At 42.5% G+C, this 18,220-nt stretch overlaps 1 long non-coding RNA gene and 1 pseudogene across 1 annotated transcript; one reads left to right on the forward strand and one right to left on the reverse strand.

Annotated features, from left to right (window-relative positions):
- The first annotated feature begins 3,659 nt into the window (after positions 1 to 3,659).
- LOC118570807 lies at positions 3,660 to 16,042 on the forward strand. Its single transcript, XR_004943257.1, has 3 exons — positions 3,660 to 4,126; positions 5,613 to 5,810; positions 15,630 to 16,042. It is a non-coding gene; the product is annotated as an uncharacterized LOC118570807 (long non-coding RNA).
- Positions 16,043 to 16,324: 282 nt separating this feature from the next.
- LOC118570784 lies at positions 16,325 to 17,325 on the reverse strand (annotated as a pseudogene).
- Positions 17,326 to 18,220: the final 895 nt, after the last annotated feature.

The following is an 18,220-nucleotide window of genomic DNA, read 5'->3' on the forward strand; positions in this document are numbered from 1 at the left end:
CAGCCTGGAAGGAGGGCACTGGACCTGTCTGTACTGAATCCACCAGGTTTAAATGAATCCCCAGGGGAGTCTTGTCCCTAGAGGACTTGGGAATGGAGGGGAGGGGCTGGGGGAAGGTAGGGGTGGGAGCAGCGGGAGGGGGGAGGACAGGGGAACCCATGGCTGATGTGTAAAATTAAAACACAAATATAATAATAATAATAATAATAATAATAATAATAATAATAAATAAATAAATAAAAGAAAAAGGTTCTTAAAAACAATTAGTGTTCACAGGAAACCTGTGTAGTTATGCTTCATTTGATCACGTTTCCGAAACACAGAGGAAGGATGTCAACTTATATGTAAAACAGTGGTTAGCCTTTATGAGGATGGCATCTTTCTAAAAGTCTAGAAATATTTCACGTTGGAAGCAAAACACCTTGCTCTCCTTTTGAATCTGAGCGAAATTCAAGTGTATAGTAACACGTCATTACCTCTTGAGAAAAGTAAACTCCACATCACTAGCTCTTGAGAAAGGTAAACTCCACATCACTAGCTCTTGAGAAAGGTAAACTCCACATCACTAGCTCTTGAGAAAGGTAAAGGCAGTGTCTGGCAGCCAGGCTCTTCCTCTTCCTTCCTCTCAGCAGGCTGCCCAGGGTCCCCGGAGTGCGGGGCTGCAGCTTCACTCTTGTTCCAACTGTCTCCTTGTGGAGCTGTGTTTCCTTCCTCTCCCCTCTCCCATCCCTGCATTGTTCCAGATGCCAAGCCTTCAGTCTGTCTACTCAGCAAGGGGAAAGGGAAGGGCATGGCTTTGAAAGAACAACATTTCTTTCTACGCTCTTAAATAGAACACCCGACACAAGACATCCTGTGTTTCCTTTCATGGACACAGCGCTCCCTATAGTGACATGTGAGCCACACACCAGGGTTTAGTATTCAGGTAGGTGGTGGCATGGTCATGTGCTGCAGATGGTGAACACTGCTCTCTGACTTTAAGGGACAACTTGCTCTCCTCCGCCCCCCACACTGCCACCCCTCTCCGTGGGCTGCCACACCTGTCTTTTCTCTGCTATATTTATGTTTGTTATTTTTTTTGACTGATTCTGAAGCCCATGGCCATCCTCACGGTCCATGGGTATGGGTATCTTTGTGTTCTCCTCTCGGTGACGTGCTTGCTCTAAACCCAGGGCCTGGCAGAAGGGCAGCACTCAATGAATATTTGTAGCGTGAACAGAAGAACTAGCTCCCCTTCAGGGCTCTCCTATGTAATCACAAGAAAGTAACTGGCAAAATAAGGTAGGGAGAGCTGGGAAGATGGCTTAGTCAGGAAAGTGTGCCACACAAGGAGGATACAGTAACACACACACACACACACACACACACACACACACACACACAACCTTCTTTCATATTTTAGATTGAATAAAAATAAGTTCTTAATATTCTTACAGTGCATCTTTGGCACTCTGTGAAATTCAAACATTGGCGCCTAATGTACAAATACCGTGGGAGAACAGAGTGGACCAACAGGGTAGCTGGCCAGTCAGTGCTGGTTATCATTATAATTAACCACTTGCAGCAGCAGCAGCAGCCTGGGGTTGGTAAACCCTAGCTGGTGGGTTGGGTCCAGCTTGTGGAGTGTTTTTATACATGCACCAATGTTTTACTGAACACAGCTCAGAAGTGAGTAGTTGCAAGAGTTGGGAGACTCACAAAACCTAGCATAGCTACTCTGGCCTTCAGCCCAGGGTCCAGCGGTGCATGTACGATGGACCCGGTTGGTTCCCAAGCTGCTTGTCACGGGTCTGTAACAGGAAAAGTACAGAAACAGATCAAACACTTGGAAACACCCATCAATATCTGCCATTGAAGGCCAAGTTCATGATTTGGTTTGTGAAAATAAAAAAGATTGTTTTATGGTAGATTAGGAATAAAACAAACGAACAAACGACAACAACAAATTCAACAACAACAAAAAGCTGACGTAAAGCCTGGTCTTTCCCACTGGAATGGAATCTAATGTTTTGTAGCAGGTTTTGCTGTCCCAGTAACTCAGTAAGACATGATCATGCACTTGCAGATGGAAACATCTGGAAGCCTATCAGGTGTGAACGACAAACATGTCCTGAGATTGCAAGTGACCTAGGAAGGTTGATGAATAAGCACATTAATAACGTCATGCTAATGGATTTTCTATGCAGATGAATGGGCCAGCCACAGTTCACTTATCAGCTAATACAGTTGTAATGTGTTGTTTCGTGTCTGAGAGAAGGCAGCCACCTTCAGATGTTACAGATGCCTCACGCACACGTGTAAATTAATTCCCCATCGAGGGAGGTCGATGTATTTTGAGTTGATAAGTTGTCATCTCCACCACCAACTTTCCTGGAAATCCAGGAAAATAGCACTTCTACGACAATCCCCATGTTTTTGTCGGCTGTGCCCATTAAAAACAAAAGGGAGAAAGGAAAAAAAGAGCAGACTGACTTTTTTTTCCCTTTCCTGTTTTAGAATCTGTTCCAAGCAGTCAAGCCTGCCAGAAAAAACAGACAAAGTCTCAAGAACAACAATGCCTATTATGTATGGGGTGGGTGCTGGCAGCCTCTGATTACTGCCCAGACGTTAACCCCTTTGGTATCTTAGGGAAGAAAGATAGAGTCTGAATCCAGAGGTTTCCAGAATTCTGCAGACACCTGTGGTGTGAGAACTTGTGTTTTTGTAATGAGTGCTGAGAGAAGGGCTTGAGTTAAAGGAGCATCAACCCTTCCCTGAATGCTGTCAAGACCCATTCTTTCAAGCAGCTCAGACAGACCTCCTTGGCTCTGTCTGCCCTTCTCTTTGGGGGCTTGTCTGATGATCGGGGAGTAGCTACTCCTTGCTACCTCCTCTATGTGTGCTGGTCTCCCCTTGTCAGAGGGGAGAGTCAAATTCTGCTATCCTAGAGGAAACTCTGTGGGTTCCTTAAGGTCACCCCTTCACAGTAAGGCTGGTGGAAAGAAAAAAATAACCATAAAAACTCTTGTGATAAATTTTTTCCCTTCCCCACACGTCCTTTGCAGGTCAACAGACTCAGATCTCAGATAAGGAGAGAACAGTGCAGCTCCCAAGTGAAAGGGTGATACAAGCAGACTGTCTAGTGGATGCCTGGACAGTGTGGGCACACATACTGTGCATCCATGTGACACTCTCTTGTTCTTCCCTATTTTCATATATATACATGCACACATGCTAAGGACTGGCTTGGCATATCAAGTTAATTATAACCATTAAGCCTACCTAATTCATGCCAAACCTTTGACCCTCACATACTTCATTTAATCATTAGAAACACTATAAAACGGCCCCATTTTGCCTAACAGTGGATTCATTCTCAGGTCCGAAGTGTGATTCAGTAGTACATTATGCACCTAGGAAATTCTGCTCCCTATCCAGCTCAGGGAAACACAGGCTGTTGTCAGAGTTAGGATCCATGACCAAACACGTTGGATACAAGGAACAGTGCCAACTTTCCTTCCTAAAGATGAATGAAAATGTAGAGAGAAGTTAATGCCCTTTCTTGGAAATCTATATTCTGGTCAGTGAGAAGTGTATCTCGTACAGAATGAGGAGAGGCTGGGAGAGTTTGTGCAGAGTGCTGTGGCACTTGAGTTGTGCCTCCTTGGCACAGGCCATTCATGAAACAGTGAAAGAAGAGGAGATCCTTGAGCTGGGTGTGTGTTTGTTGTGCAGTAAGAGATCTGGACTTACCAGAGGCATTTTGGATGCAGGAGTAATCCTACCATCCATAGTGGGGGGAATGAGTAACTGGGCAGTTCATCAAGGCTGTTTCCACTAACCTTACCTTTATGTTGCCCTCAGTTGGTTCCCTTGGGTCACAGCCATGCCGTGCTAAAAGGAAACCCCGCAGGACGGTCAGTTCAGCTTAACTAGATGTACTGATGACATCTAGGGAAATCACTGAGGACACAAAAGCAACCTGAACTTTTCACTCATTGTTAACTTATAGGTATTTTTTGTTTATGAGGAACTGTTTCAGAGATGAGATGCTGGTCTGCTCCTGGAAGTGAGCCGTCACATTGGGTGGAGGGCCAGAAGGAACTGATCCCATCGTTCCCCATCACTTGTTTGTCTCATCTGGAAGGTAAAAAGCTGCTCGGTGCCACCTTCTGCCACAGATGGGTAGACACAGGAGAAAGGAATGTCTCACCCCTCAGCCCATTCTAAGGACGGGGTCACTTACTGCTGACACAGGTCAGTGTAGTACCCTCAGAGCAGGGGACCCTTTTGTAGCCAGGGGAGGGATGAGGCTCAAGGGTAAGAGAACAATAATCTCCCAGCCAGGTGGCTTCTGAGGCTCACTGTTCTGTTTTCCATAGATGAAAGGCAGTGCATGTGGGTGTGGCCTGGATTCTGGACAGCCACCTTACTTCCATTCTTAGGAATTTCACCCTGAGAAACCAAGGCCTGCCTTTGACATTTGGGTAATAATTCTGAGTTTTGTGCACTTTAAAAAAGAATAGTGAACTCTTTTCAGCTTCCATATGATTTAACAAAGTATTTCTTCTATGGCTTTTAAAGCATATCCCGAGACTGCATATGGTTATAGGATATTTGTATGCAACTCTGTCCATTGTTTCAAAAGGTCATGGGCTAAATGCCAATCATTAAAGTCCTGAGGTGATTGGATGGACATGAGGAAGAGGAATAGGCGTGCCTGAAAGAGAATAACTAACTGAGATTTCATGAATCCCAAACAATGGGGCAGCTGCTTTCCTAGAAACAGATTATTATTATTTCTACCTAGACAGCTTGACGGTAGCCATTATCTTCTCCCCGAGTGTCTTATCAAATTCTGGCTGTGTGAGGCGTGGGTGATAAGGGGGAAGAGATGTCACCCGTGGGATTGTCAAGGATTTTTTTCCCCATGTCATGTAGCCTGTGCAGCAGCCAGGGTCTCAGAACTGAAAAGGAGTCCTATTGTTCCTGATGGGCATTCGCTCTTCCAATGACGCCAAGGGCGGCGAAAAGAAGATGGGGTTGCTATTGTGTGAGAGATTGAAATTTCACGACTCTCAGCAGAACTTTAAGCAGTCTTGATTTTGAAAGGCAAAATCTTCGTGGAATATCTATGAAGGGCTAGAAGAAGAATGGAATGAGCTCAGAGCCTCTCAGAAGTGTGAGAGAGTGTGAACAAAAAAGAGAGAGAGAATGTAACACTCTCTAATAGCAGAACTTAAGACACCAGGCACACGAGTCTCAATGGTGGAGTGACATCCGTGACCACAGCCTGAGATCTGGTGCCAGCCTGGACCACTCATCAGAAAACACTTTTTTCAGATTTCTGTTCGTTGTCTGAGTCTCAAACTATGTTCTGGAAAGAAATTCATCTGTTGTTGAAAAAAAGATGTCCTTTCTCCTCAGTGAAATTAAATTTATTATGAATGTTTTGCCTCTGAATATCTGAGGAAAAAAAACATAATCTCTTTCTATTTTTATCTCACTATTTCATTTTCCAAGCTTATATCTTCTTTGAGAAAATATTACACCAGGAGGAAGTGGAAAATGTGACGAAGCCGTGTTACGTTGATCTAGAATTCCTTACAAATACTTTCGTTGTCTTTGTCCAGGGTTCAAGGTCATGCTGATATTATAATGCAGTCTACTTGGAAGACAGCCAAATCAAAAATTTCCCCCAACATTTGAAATCACTGCTGAAAGTGGAATTTCGAATGAATAAAGTACTTTGCTCTTAAAGCGGCATCAGGGAAATCTCAGTCACAGCGTCACCGAGACAGGGAAGGAATCAGGCTGAGAAGATGAAAAAGGTACACAGAAACAGGGGGCATGGGAAGGGCAAAAAGGGTTTGTTTGGCTCCTCATGACATGGGATGGCAGGGCCCCAGGTGTGCTGCTTGTGTTCCTGGAGTACCTTGCGTGCAGGGAGGCCTGGAAACACAAGTGTTAATTGAATCGGTGATAAGAAACAGGGTGTGAGTGTTAAGATATGGACCGAATGTTACTTCAGCTAGACAGATTGTTTTCATTTGTTTGCGACAGTGTCTCACTATGGGGCTGAGCTTGGCCTGGAATCTTTGTAATTGGCCTCATTCTAATGCAGGGTTACAGGTGTGTACTACCATGCCTGGCTCAATTATTCTGTTTTCCAGCACTTAAGAATTTAGAAGGAAGCCTAGATTTCCCTTTTAAAAACTATTAATTTATTATCTTTAAAGAATGTTATAAATGTATTCCTTGGCTATTTTATCCATGTATACAATGTATCCTAATATCCATCCCAACTTCTCCCTTTTGCTTCTCCCTCCCCCAGCACATTCACACCTTCATGTCTTCCTTTAGTTTTGATTATCCACAAAGTCCTATTTGTGGTGCCTAAATGCATATGGGTATTGTACCATCTACCTGAGCATGAGCAACCTACCAGGGACCATGGCCATGAAGAGAAATGATTCTCCCTTTCAGTACCCACCAACTGGCCTGTAGCTCCTGAGCAAATGGTAGAATCCCGTGAAATCTTCATCTGGGTTAGAACATTGGCTGGCTTCGTTTATATAGGTGATTACAGCTACTGTGAATCCCTTCCCATCATCCTCCAGCTCTTAACAATCTTTCCACTTCTGCAATGGTCCCTGAGCCTTGTAGGCAGAGGTGCTGATGTAGACATCTCATTTATGAATATGCTCTTACAAGTTACTCATTGTCAGCACTCTGAGCAGTTAGAGTCTGTATTAACCACTCACTACCCAACAAAATAGAAGAGCAGCACTAATTTGTGGGTATAAACATAAATATTCAGGAGACAGTTTGATAAGATGTCTGTTTATCAAATAACAGAAGTAGGTTTACCCTTAGGGCCTGTGACTTTCCCAGCCTTTGGATATTCTTCTGGATACAAGATCTCTCCTGTGGAACTGGCCTCAAATCCAATCAGAGAGTGGTTAGTTAACCCCAGAGCAGTCATTGCACCACTGAGAAATTCTCTCCTGGCAGATTGGTCGTATAGCATGCAGGGACCACAACTGAGTAAGACTGTCTCTAACTCTGCCCCAGGAGCCTGTGTAGCATCTTTTGGCACTGAGAAAGCTATCAGCAGGGAAGAGATTTTGGGCTTGATTTGACTCTGTCCTGCAACAAAAATGTGTGGTGTCTTCAGCCATATGGCATCACCTTCTAGTTATTGTGAATAACCAATATCTTGTGTTGTTTTGGGGCCCTGTGGAGCTCCCTGATCAACAACTCACAGAGTTATCCTGTGCCTGACACTGGGATTTTGTTTAATAACTCACGTCTTCTGGGAGAATTCTTCATTATCCACTCCTGCAGGCTATGTCCATTTAAACTCCTTCTGCTCAAAAATTATATGTCCAAATTAATTACCTTATAAAATAGTGGATTTTCATAAAGCTTTAAAAAACTGCATTTTAAAATTTTGATTAACCTACTCCACCGTTTCTCTTCCCATTGCCTTGTCTTCACCCCCCCTTAAACTCTTAAGTCCTCATAACCCCTCTCTATTTTCATATCACACATTTCAATAACTGCTCTTTAGATCTCCAGCTTCTAAACATATCTGAGTTACTTGTAACAGATCTTGCTGAAACTCCAGACTGAATCCATAGGCTTGGGATACAATCTAAAGTTTCACATTTATCAAGCACCTAGTAAACTCAGTACATGCAAAACACCCCAAGAGCAATCCTTAGAGCAGTGTTTTTCTACCTGTGGGCCACAACCCCCTTGGTGATGAACCACCCTTTCACAGGGGTCACATATCGGATATCTTGCACATCAAATATTGATATTAGGATTCCCAATAGTAGCAAAATTATAGTTATGAAGTAGCAATGAAAATAATTTTATGGTTGGCAGTCACCACAACCTCAGGAAGTGGGTTCAAAGGCTGCAGCATTAGGAAGGTTGAGAACCACTGGCTGAGAGTGATTCCTAATGGGAGTTTAAGCTGGATCTGAATTCTGGTTCCTCACTGATTTCCAGACTTTGCCAGCTCCAGCCTTAACATTGTATCAGGGGTGGGTTGGAGCTTTGTAATCCCCCAAATTTTCCATAGCTTTAGCATTTTAAAACAAATAAAGAAGACCTTTTGGGAACCTGTATGTCTCTCTCAAAATCTCTGGGGAGGTCGAGTTGTTCCCTGCTGGAGATGCACAAGCAATTGTGAGTGATTAAATTGTACTTCAGCAGCTTCTGTGATTTCTGCCACAATAATTCCCCCTCTGCCAGTTCTTTTATCATTATTAATTATTTTTATAGAATACCTACAATTTGTGTGATGCAATTTCAAACGCTGGGAATAGAAGATGTGTAAATTATTATAATTTATCACAGAACCACTTACTTGATTAACATGCTTCAACACGCCAACAAAATCAATGCAGTGTGTAACGTGTGTGTTAATACCCTTGGCTTTTCTTCTTCATGACATTACATGTTTAGAGCTGGGGTGGAATGCTTGCCAAGATGATCTCCATCCTCCAACTATCTTTATCCATCCACACTTTTTGTTTCGTAAATATTTAGTCTGTACAAAACAAACAAACAAAAAAAGGTGGTATTTCATTCTTCAGTCCTTGTCCTTCTAGGTTAGTTTCATGACTTGTTGGGTCCTATAGGATGCATCAGAAGAAACAAAATGTCTGTTGTAAGTTCTCAGACTCCTGACACTGACCTAAGAATAAGCCATGGATAATCTTTCAGGGAATGAAGGATGAAAAATATAAACATTGTCTCAATGGAAGCCAAGCAAGACAAGTCTATAGATAGCTGACATCCAATGCACCTCTAAGTACAGATACCCGGAGTGAGCTGATATCTGAACTTCTCAGATACCCTACAGGCTTACAAGGAGCAAAAAGTGCCCACTGAAGTCATTTCATGTCAGGTGTTTTGTTCTGAAGTCCAGCTAAGTGGTGGGGCATCCTTCTGACTTCTGAGCTCTACTCACTAAATGATTCCAGTTGGGGGTTCTATCAGCACGATCAGTTATCCTGGGGGATTTTATAGGGTCTACTATTTCTTCCATTATTTTGAGATAAGGAAGGGAGTTAGTTCATATTATTTTTATTGTACTGGCAGCAGAAAGATGTATTCAGCAAAGGGAAGGGATTCTGAGTGTTCCTTTCCTAAAAGAAGCATAAAAGCTGGCGGAGAGCTGAGATTTGGAAAGAAATGTTCCAATTCTGATTTTTGACATTTCTGCTTGCTCCCCTGAGCTTTGGCATTATTCTTAGTAAACAGAAACAGCTCTGGCTACCTGCCTCTCTCAATGGTGGTCATGAGAAAGGACAGATGCAATAAATATAAGAATTCTCCACGAAGTAAGTACTAGGTGATATGTTAATGTCACTGTTTCTTCAACACTTTCCTCAATTCATTTATTTTTGTGTTTCAGGTTTTAAACACTGTCTCACAAAGTAGCTCAGACTGGCATTTAACTTGGCATCCTCCTCCCTCAGGCCCCTGAGTGATGGGATTATTGGTATGCATCACCAAGCCCCTCCATTTGTTTTGTTTTGTTTTGCTTTTTGTAATTTAATAGTAGCTAGTGTATTAGACATTATAACTCCTTTTATATGGATAGTAACACCCACTGTATACACACGTCACTGTTTTCACTCTGCTTTGGTACATATTTGAAAAGGAGAAAAAGATAATGGCTATTCTGAAATTTGGTCTAGGATTTATTTTTCTTAACTGTCTCTGTTGTGTACTTTGTGATGTTAATGGACTCAACACAATCAAGTCAAAGGCCTGAGTCAAGCATTTTTATTGATGATTATCAGGCTTCCAATGACATAGGTACTGGGTGCAGGAAGTTTCTAACTGGAATACGTACGATGAGCTGAGTGTGTGGTAAACATTGTTTGTCCCCTCATTGAGTTGAGTTTCTCTCAACGGTTAGCCTGAGCCTTGTCAACAGGCCATTTCCTCTGTTCTCCTTAATATGAAGAGCGGTAGCTAATTTGACCATTTCTTATAACTGTTCCAGTTGCATCATACCTTGATCGTGTGAAAGGAAGTTGTGCCAGTGGCTGAAATTGCTATTTATTGAGAATGTAACACACGAGCATTGACGTTCTGTGTTTCACTTGGCTTAGTTCATTTGTGTTTCACAAGGCTTCATTAAGATGAGATCTATTATTATCCATTATTATCCTGTTTTATAGATGTGGGAACTAAGGCAGAGAAAGATTAAATGAGTTCCTCAGAGACAATAAAACTACAAAGTAACTGAGTTGGACTTAAAGGAAATATCTAACTCTATGACACTATAACCTGGCTACTGCCAGACTTTCTTTTTTAAAATTTATTTTTATTATTTTTAATTATGTGTATGTATCTGTCGGGATGCATACATGAGTGCAGGTGTCAGATCTCCTTGGAACTAGAGTTACAGATGATTCTGATACCTGATATGGTTGCTGGGGTTTGAACTTGAGTCCTCTCAGCCAAGGTCAACTTTAAGTTGTATATCATGAGAAATGTTACATACCTGCCTAACCAAGGCAGTGCCATAGTCTTAATTAACATCTTTTCACAAGTACTGTGGGTATTCTCAATTGTCTTGAGGACATTCAGTTTGTATTCAGCAAGACTTGTCCCTGTGTCTACATTAAAGGACATGGAAGATCTAGAAGAAATATTGTCTTTTAATGGACTTGAAGATTGATAGGAGGTGATGACTTTTTTTTTTTTTGTTGAGAGGACAGAATGAGGGAGAATTGTTCCAAGAAAGCCTTCAGATCACAGAAGAGGTAGAACGATTGACAAGAATTCTTGAATTCACATCATTTCAGGACACTCTGACATCATGGCATTACTTGGGTCTACCACCCTTTGAGACATGAGTAGGTTTGCTTCTGACCTTTCTTGCCTCTGGCTTTTCAATTTCAAAAAGCTCTAGGCTACTCCAGGCTTTCTCCACACAGCCCTGTTATCTACAGTCACTGGTGGATAAGGGAGAGTGGTTTCCATGTCCCTCCAGGTAAAGACTACAACCTTTACACAGATTTGAACAGAAATCCAGACCACACTATTTAGGGACTGAATTGTATAACACAAAAATCCACTGGATGAAAATCCCACCCTCTGGTACCCAAAAATGTGACCTTGCTTGGAAGTAAGGCTGCTTCATAAACAAGTAGATGAGATGAGGTCATCCCTAATCCCATCTGACTTTGGCTCCAATTTGGTTACACACAAAGGAGATGTGATGATGAGGACAGAAGACCGTGACTTTATGTATACCAAAGAATGCCAGAAATTGCCAGAAAACTACCAGCAGCCAGAAGAGAAGATACCAAATCCATTCTCCCTTCACCAAACTCAGAAGGAATCATCTTTCCAATAACTGGATCTTGAGTTGGTAGACTCTAGAACTAGCATTAAGTTTCTGTGTAGATGCTTTGTCAGTGTGGCTCTATCGAATGAACACAGTGTCAAAGATGCCCCAAGTTGGGCAGATTTGTTTTTCTTTTTGAGAATAACTGGGTGGAGCCATACCACAGGCAGGGATCACAGCACACAGCTCACAGTGTCACCCAGTTAGATCCTCCATTGCTGTCTCCATACTCTGCTTCCATCTTTTCATTGTATATACAGGAGTGTGTGTGTGTGTGTGTGTGTGTGTGTGTGTGTGTGTGTGTGTGTGTGTGTGTGTGTGTGTGTGTGTGTGTGTGTGTGTGTGTGTGTGTTTGCACATTTGGAGGTCAACCCAGAATGTCATCCCCCCCACAGGTCCTCTCTCTCTCTCCAGTCCTAAGGTCACAAGCATGTCACCATGCCCTGTGTTTTGTGCAGGTGCTAGAGACCCAACTCAGGTCCTCAGTTTTGTGCAGCAAACATTTTATGTCCTGAGCTACCTCTGAGGTTGTCCACCTCACTCTCCATTCTCTCACCTCACTTCCTATACCTTGGGTGAATCCCCCAAATACCCATATTCCCATTAGTCTTGCTGTTTTTTCAGATGAGGTTTTTCCCTTCCTTTGAAATTGTGGCATCAAGTAGCCTTCAGGTCTCAGCCTTGGCTTCTAGCCTAACTTTTAGTCAGACTGCACATTGGACACAAACAGTCCATTCACTTACAGAGATTCCTGAGCAAAATGGTATAGTCAAAATATTTTTCTGGATGGACTGGTTTCAAATCTGTGCTTTACTCCTGGCTAGCTCAATGGATTCAAAGAAGTTATTTCCCGTCTTAAAAACTAGTCAGAACCTAAGAGTCCGCCATCCTCTGTAAGTTGCCTGCAACTCCTGCGTCTGGTTATTCATATACCCTGTACATGTTCGTTTAGTGCTTTTGAAATAGAAGGAACCACTCTTGGGTAGGCGGTGGGGTGGTAATGGGCAACAGAACAGATACAATCTTGGTCCCTGTGGAGTTTACATTCTATTGGAGGAGGCTGAGCAGTAAAATGAAGGAAAATAATACAGCAGAGGATGTCACGGGGGTCAGGGGGTTATCATCTGTGAATGATGGGAAGCTCCTCTAAGGAAGGGTCATGTGGCTAGAGATGGGAGTAAATAGCACTATTTTCTGGAGCATATAAAAAGAGATTTCTTTGTGATGGCAAAGCTTGGTTTTATTTATACCTTTCAGTAAGAGTCAGGATTTCCGGTCCCTTGAAGATGATCGCATGATGAAGAAAAGAAGAGGTTTGTGAATACCAAACCTTCACTGGAAAGGCTTGTCTGGCTTAGGGAATGAGGAAGAACAATGTTTACCTGGGATTTAATCAGAGGAGTTGGCTCTGAAATTTCCTCTTAACTCCAGGCATTTAATGGCCCAGTGCCTTTCCAGCCAAGACATACATGTCCTCTGGTCACTGTGTTTTTTGTGGCTTGTGTTTTCATTGGCTAAATATATTTCAATCCTTGATTCATAGCAGGGAGACTTAGTCAGCTTGTTTTTTCCCCTTGATGAGAAACTTGATGAATAGGAATGATGCTATCTGTCTGCCGAATTTTCCTGTAAGTATCCACAGCAGATCCCGAGGGCCAATGTGATCAAAATTGAGTTCTGAGACAGTGCTTAAATCAGACATAGTCCAGGGACTTCATTCACACCAATTCCGGCAGAATTTTATCGGTGAATCATAGATGAGGGGAAACAGAGGCTCTTGTAGCTTCTTGGCAATTAAAAAGGAGGGCTTACATATTTGTTCAAATTTTAGTTATGTTATCGATCTAAGTGTTCTATGATGAGCCAATAAACAAAAAACTTGCCTGTCCACACCAATAATGAAACTAATGGCTGACTGTACACACACACACACACACACACACACACACACACACACACACAACCTAAAACAGATGGATCCAGTGTAATAAGAGAATAGAAATAGAATTATTTGTAACTTTCACTTACTGAACAGTTTTATACTATTGTAAGAACTTATTGATGGACCTCTTGCTGTTCAAACAGCCCCATGAGTAGGAGAGAGAGCCTAGGGGCAGATGTCGCAGAGGTAGAGACAGGAATGGGGGGTGACAGTCAGTACTTGGTCTCCCCAGATGCATGCAGCTGTCATATGGCTGTACCATGTGAGGTGTTGCCTGTACTTAGCACACTTCCAATTCTCTAATCAGTCTCCGTGTCCATCCCTTCCCCTTCTCTTTCCTTCTCATGTCTCTGCTTTGCTGCTGGCGTACTGAAGTGCTGAAACCCACCCAGGCAGATGCCAGACAGGGCTGTCTCAGACTCTAAAATTACCCATCCAATATGCCATTGATTAAAACCATCCTTGGGAGCCCATCCAAAAGTCCAGAGAGTTAGAAATAAGTATGGAATTCTCTTTATAGACGGACACGTAAATTATGAATTTGACTTTTAATGAAAGGCATTTTAATATTTTATTTCTTAGTCTGGCAAGAGGTAATAACTTCAAGATGGGAAGTAGGTACCTCTCTCTCCTCGCTAAGCCATGGCAGAATTGTTCCTTATTCTCTTTACTTTTTTTTAACTTTGGTTTGGTCTTCATCTCAGTATACTTTACTATATGATACTTTAGCTGGCAACTGCCAATGGGCAAGAGTAGGTTACAATTGCCATCTCTATACTGGGTGGCTACCCAGTGCTCTGTTTAACTTGTGTATAGAGCAGCAGAAAGCTGGCAGCTTGTTAGGCATATGATGCATTTAAAGTATATATTTGTATCTATTTGAAAGTAATAAACATGCTGACTTCCTAGTCTTTGCTTGGGTAAAATCACTCTTAAAATGTGCTATTTTGGCCAGAAAAACCTGTGATTATATTTTTGCACAAAACTCTTAAATAGCTAGGATTCTCATGTAGATTTTGACAGCGGGGATAGGTAGCTCTAAGATACCAAAACAGGTTTTGAAAAGTAGGAAGACAAGCAGAAACACAAGGGATCGCATCAATTTGCTCGCTCTCTGAAAATAATTGTATTTTTGCATTATTGTTTATGGTCATGAAGCATGCCTTGCATATGGGAAGAGTCTTCATGCATTGGTTTTATTTATGTTAAATTATGCTTTGAGGTTTTTCTACAAAAGGCAAAATGGGAACAACTGAAAGGGATTTTGAAGTAAAAGACCTTTGTGCAAACCCCAAGGAAGCTCACTTGCAGAAATTAGGGGAAATCATTCGCCATCTGAGGGTCTTGATTTCCTCTGGAGAATGTCTGGTAGTAGCCAAGGGTAGTGACATTTACCTTTCAAGCTTTCTGTAAGGATACAGTGAGTGACCATTTCTGGCAACACTTAAAAACCTCTGAGACCCTGGAAGACACAGACAAGTTAAAATAAGAGACAAGTGAAATACTTATAAAAATCAATCCATTCTATCTATTGCTATAAGTACTTATAAGTACCGTTGTGGACATCTGTTTTAAATTTCAAATTTAAACTTTAAAATCCAGGCTTTCTATATTTTATGTTCCATGAAGAGGAGGTAGCATTGATGGTAGCAAACAGCCTAGGGTCATTCTGTTTCACCTGAGTGGCTGATTTAAGGCTGTGTTTTCTCCTCTCGACATAGATTCAGCAACAGTGTTAGTCATTCTTAGGAGACCTGAGTGTTCCCCAGGGCTTCACCCATGTGTGGGATGGGTGTCAGCAACATCCCGCAAACTTCAGAAAAACACAGCCACCTTCTATCCCCAAGCTTGTCTAAAATTAAGTTTAGCTTTCAACTTGGTATTTCTGCGGTTCAGCAACAGCCAAATAAACTGCAATCTGTTTATTTAATGTTTAGTCTAGGCTAGTGGGCCGGATTGACGAAATACTCAAGGATCCTCCTACAGAAGAATTACATCCCTTACTAAATTCTTCCTTGGTTCTGCCTTCTTCAGAGTATTTACTCCCCCAACTGATGTTTACTGTTGTAACATTGAGAGCAGAGCTAGGGAACCCATTACCCAGCATGAACAAGATGAGCCACAAGGAGCCTCTGGAAGGCTCATAAAGCCCATAAATTAAAGTTCTCTCAGCCCTTTAAGAGGATTTCCATCAAAGTATCCTATGGAGAACTAAGGAAGGCAGCCTGCAGGGGTTCCTACCTGGGAATTCAGAGGCTTGCAGGTGGATCCTCACTGGATCATGTTTCTCACTGACACTGTAATTGTTTCTTGTGATGTTTTCAGGGGTAAAGGATCTGTGTCAGCACCACGCTGCCTGTGCTCCTCAAGCACGTTGGGCGATCACCTGACTGGACAGTCCTGAGGCACAGCTCCCGAGGCTTTGTTGGGATCGTCTGCCATGACATACTGTGTCACTGGAGGACTCCAGTGTTCAGCTTGGACTGTCCTGGCTCCAGAAGATAAGCCAGCCTTCTCAGCCTTTGTCTTCCAAAGACTTCTGCAACTAAACCTTGGATGACTGGAACTGACCAGCACTGAGAGAAGATATTGGCCGCCTTCAGGATTCTGTTTAAAGCTTAGGAACTCGAGGACACCAAGTGTTTGTGGCTAATCTTAGTCTTCATGCCTACCTGCAGCTCTGACAGTGGTGATGTTGGGCTCCGCTTTCTCTCTACCCTACTCTGTGGCCTTAGATGAACAAGGAGTAGCAAAGATAATAAAAACAGTGTTTGAGTATGTTTGAGTTTTGTGCATTTCATTCATTAATTCTCTCTCTTTCTCTTTCTCTCTCTCTGTGTCCGGAAAAGTGACTGCTTTAATGAGTCAGACAAAATTTCACACAAAATCAGAAACCTATGATCCATCCCTTCTCCAATCACTAAAAAATGCAAGATCCGTCACAAGTCATGTGCAATTAGGACCTAGCTCCAAGTCAGCACAGGTCTGGGGTCCAGCAGACGCTGCACCGCCTTCCATTCTTAATGCTGCACATCCATTCTGGGAGCATCTATCTGCTCTAACGTTATGACATCAGCAGCAAACTTGTGGATTCTATGTGAGCGTCTCCACAGCAGCCATTTGGTCCTCATTGAGCAGCCAAGGGAAGGCTGTCTCATCTACTTTCTCCAACTCAGTGGTCTAGGCCTCTTCCATGGAAAACACAAGTACCAGCTGGGTGTTGTCCTTGAGCAGCTCCCCGGGAGCTTGGGTCAGACGGTGAAGAAATTGCAGCTTGCCAGTACTTTGATCTCACTGGAGTTATGGAAAGAGGCGCCCATGACAATTGTCTCATAGCCCAACTTCTTCAGTAGCTATAGATTTTGGTGACACCTTTCACCCATTGGGTCCTCCTGGGGCTTACAGGATTTCTTGTCTGTGTTTGCTACATGCAGGTCAAGGATGTGCCCTGCAAAGGGAGAGCTGAGCATCACACCCACTTCAGCAAAGGCCACAGCCTGGGTTAAGGAGGAAAACAGTTTCATGTGGCATGAGATGCTGTGGCTGAATCCTTCCCAGATCCTTTCCAGCCTGAATTTCCTCCCATGTTGAGGATAACTTGATGATAATTCTGTCCCTGCTGATCCCAGCTTCTTTGTAAAGCTCAATGAGGTGCCTCGCTAGGGCCACCATTGCATTCTTATTAAAAGAAAGCCTTGTAGCCACTTCCGTGGATACATGACCAAAATCTTTAGTATTTCTGCTCCAAACAGCACAAAAAATTCATCAATAGCATCTAACTCTGCTCCTCTTGTGGCCCGTCCAGCTTCTTGCTGCAGGTGATGGCCTCCTCTGCCAGCCAGCTCTTGGTAGGTGGTATTTCTGCTGCAGCCAGGATCCAGGATGGGTTAGTGGTGGCATCCTGGGACTTGTCCTCATCAACGACATTGAAGTCACTGGTGTCGGCCATCCCAATGGTGAACTGCTTGAGCTGGTGTAGGAAGGACTCCATCTCCTGGCACTTTACTGGAGACCCAGACATATCAAGGTATGTACAGCTGAGGCCACAGTGGGAGCATGGTGACCCACAATGCCTTGCATTTCATTCATTCTTGCAACACAAGAGAAAGTCGGATTACACAATGGAGAAAAGAACACTTACGTCCTCAGTTTCCCTGGTCTTTTCTCCCTTCCCCCTAATGCATGATGGGAAAAGAAAATGTTATTTCCCAGGCTAATGGATAATGACACCTTAGAATTCTGTTACTCCTTATCACACTAGGTGTGTGAATTTACAGCTTTCTTAGGCAAAGGAGAAACTGACCTGGGTAAGTATTGGTATTTTTATTTTAATAAAAGTTTACTATTTATAAAATATACATGGTTGGAAAACTACTTCCTGGCTGAACAGGCATTAGCTAAGGATGATAATTTCAATAGAATTTTATTTTAATTTAAAGAGTTTAATGAAGAGTTAAATAAATTTTCCTAATTTGTAATGTATTTCCAGTAGTTTTTCTTTCTTTTTTATTTTTGAGATTACATTTTAATTAAAACATTTATTTTTTCCCTTTCCTCCTTCCCAACACTCCCATATACCTCTCCCTACCTCTCTTCATTAGTTGTTATTGCATGCATATTTGTATGTGTGTATACATATACAATCCCAAATATAACCTGTTGAGTCCTTACAAAATCATTTGTATGCATACATGTTTTCAAGGCTGATCATTTGGCACTGGATGACCAATTGGTATGCTTCTCCATGAGGAGGGCCACCATTTCCGCTCCTAGTTTTACTCAGTTGCCTGTAGTTCTTTGTGTAGGGTTGAGGCCCCATCCCCCAACACCCCACTCTGTGCAGTTTGGAATGTTTATTAATATAATTCTTCAGCTCACCTTTGGGTGGTCATGTTGACAAGACTTTATGGGTGTAG

The sequence above is a fragment of the Onychomys torridus genome, chromosome 20 (genome assembly GCF_903995425.1).
Source record: "Onychomys torridus chromosome 20, mOncTor1.1, whole genome shotgun sequence".
Classification (NCBI taxonomy): domain Eukaryota; kingdom Metazoa; phylum Chordata; class Mammalia; order Rodentia; family Cricetidae; genus Onychomys; species Onychomys torridus.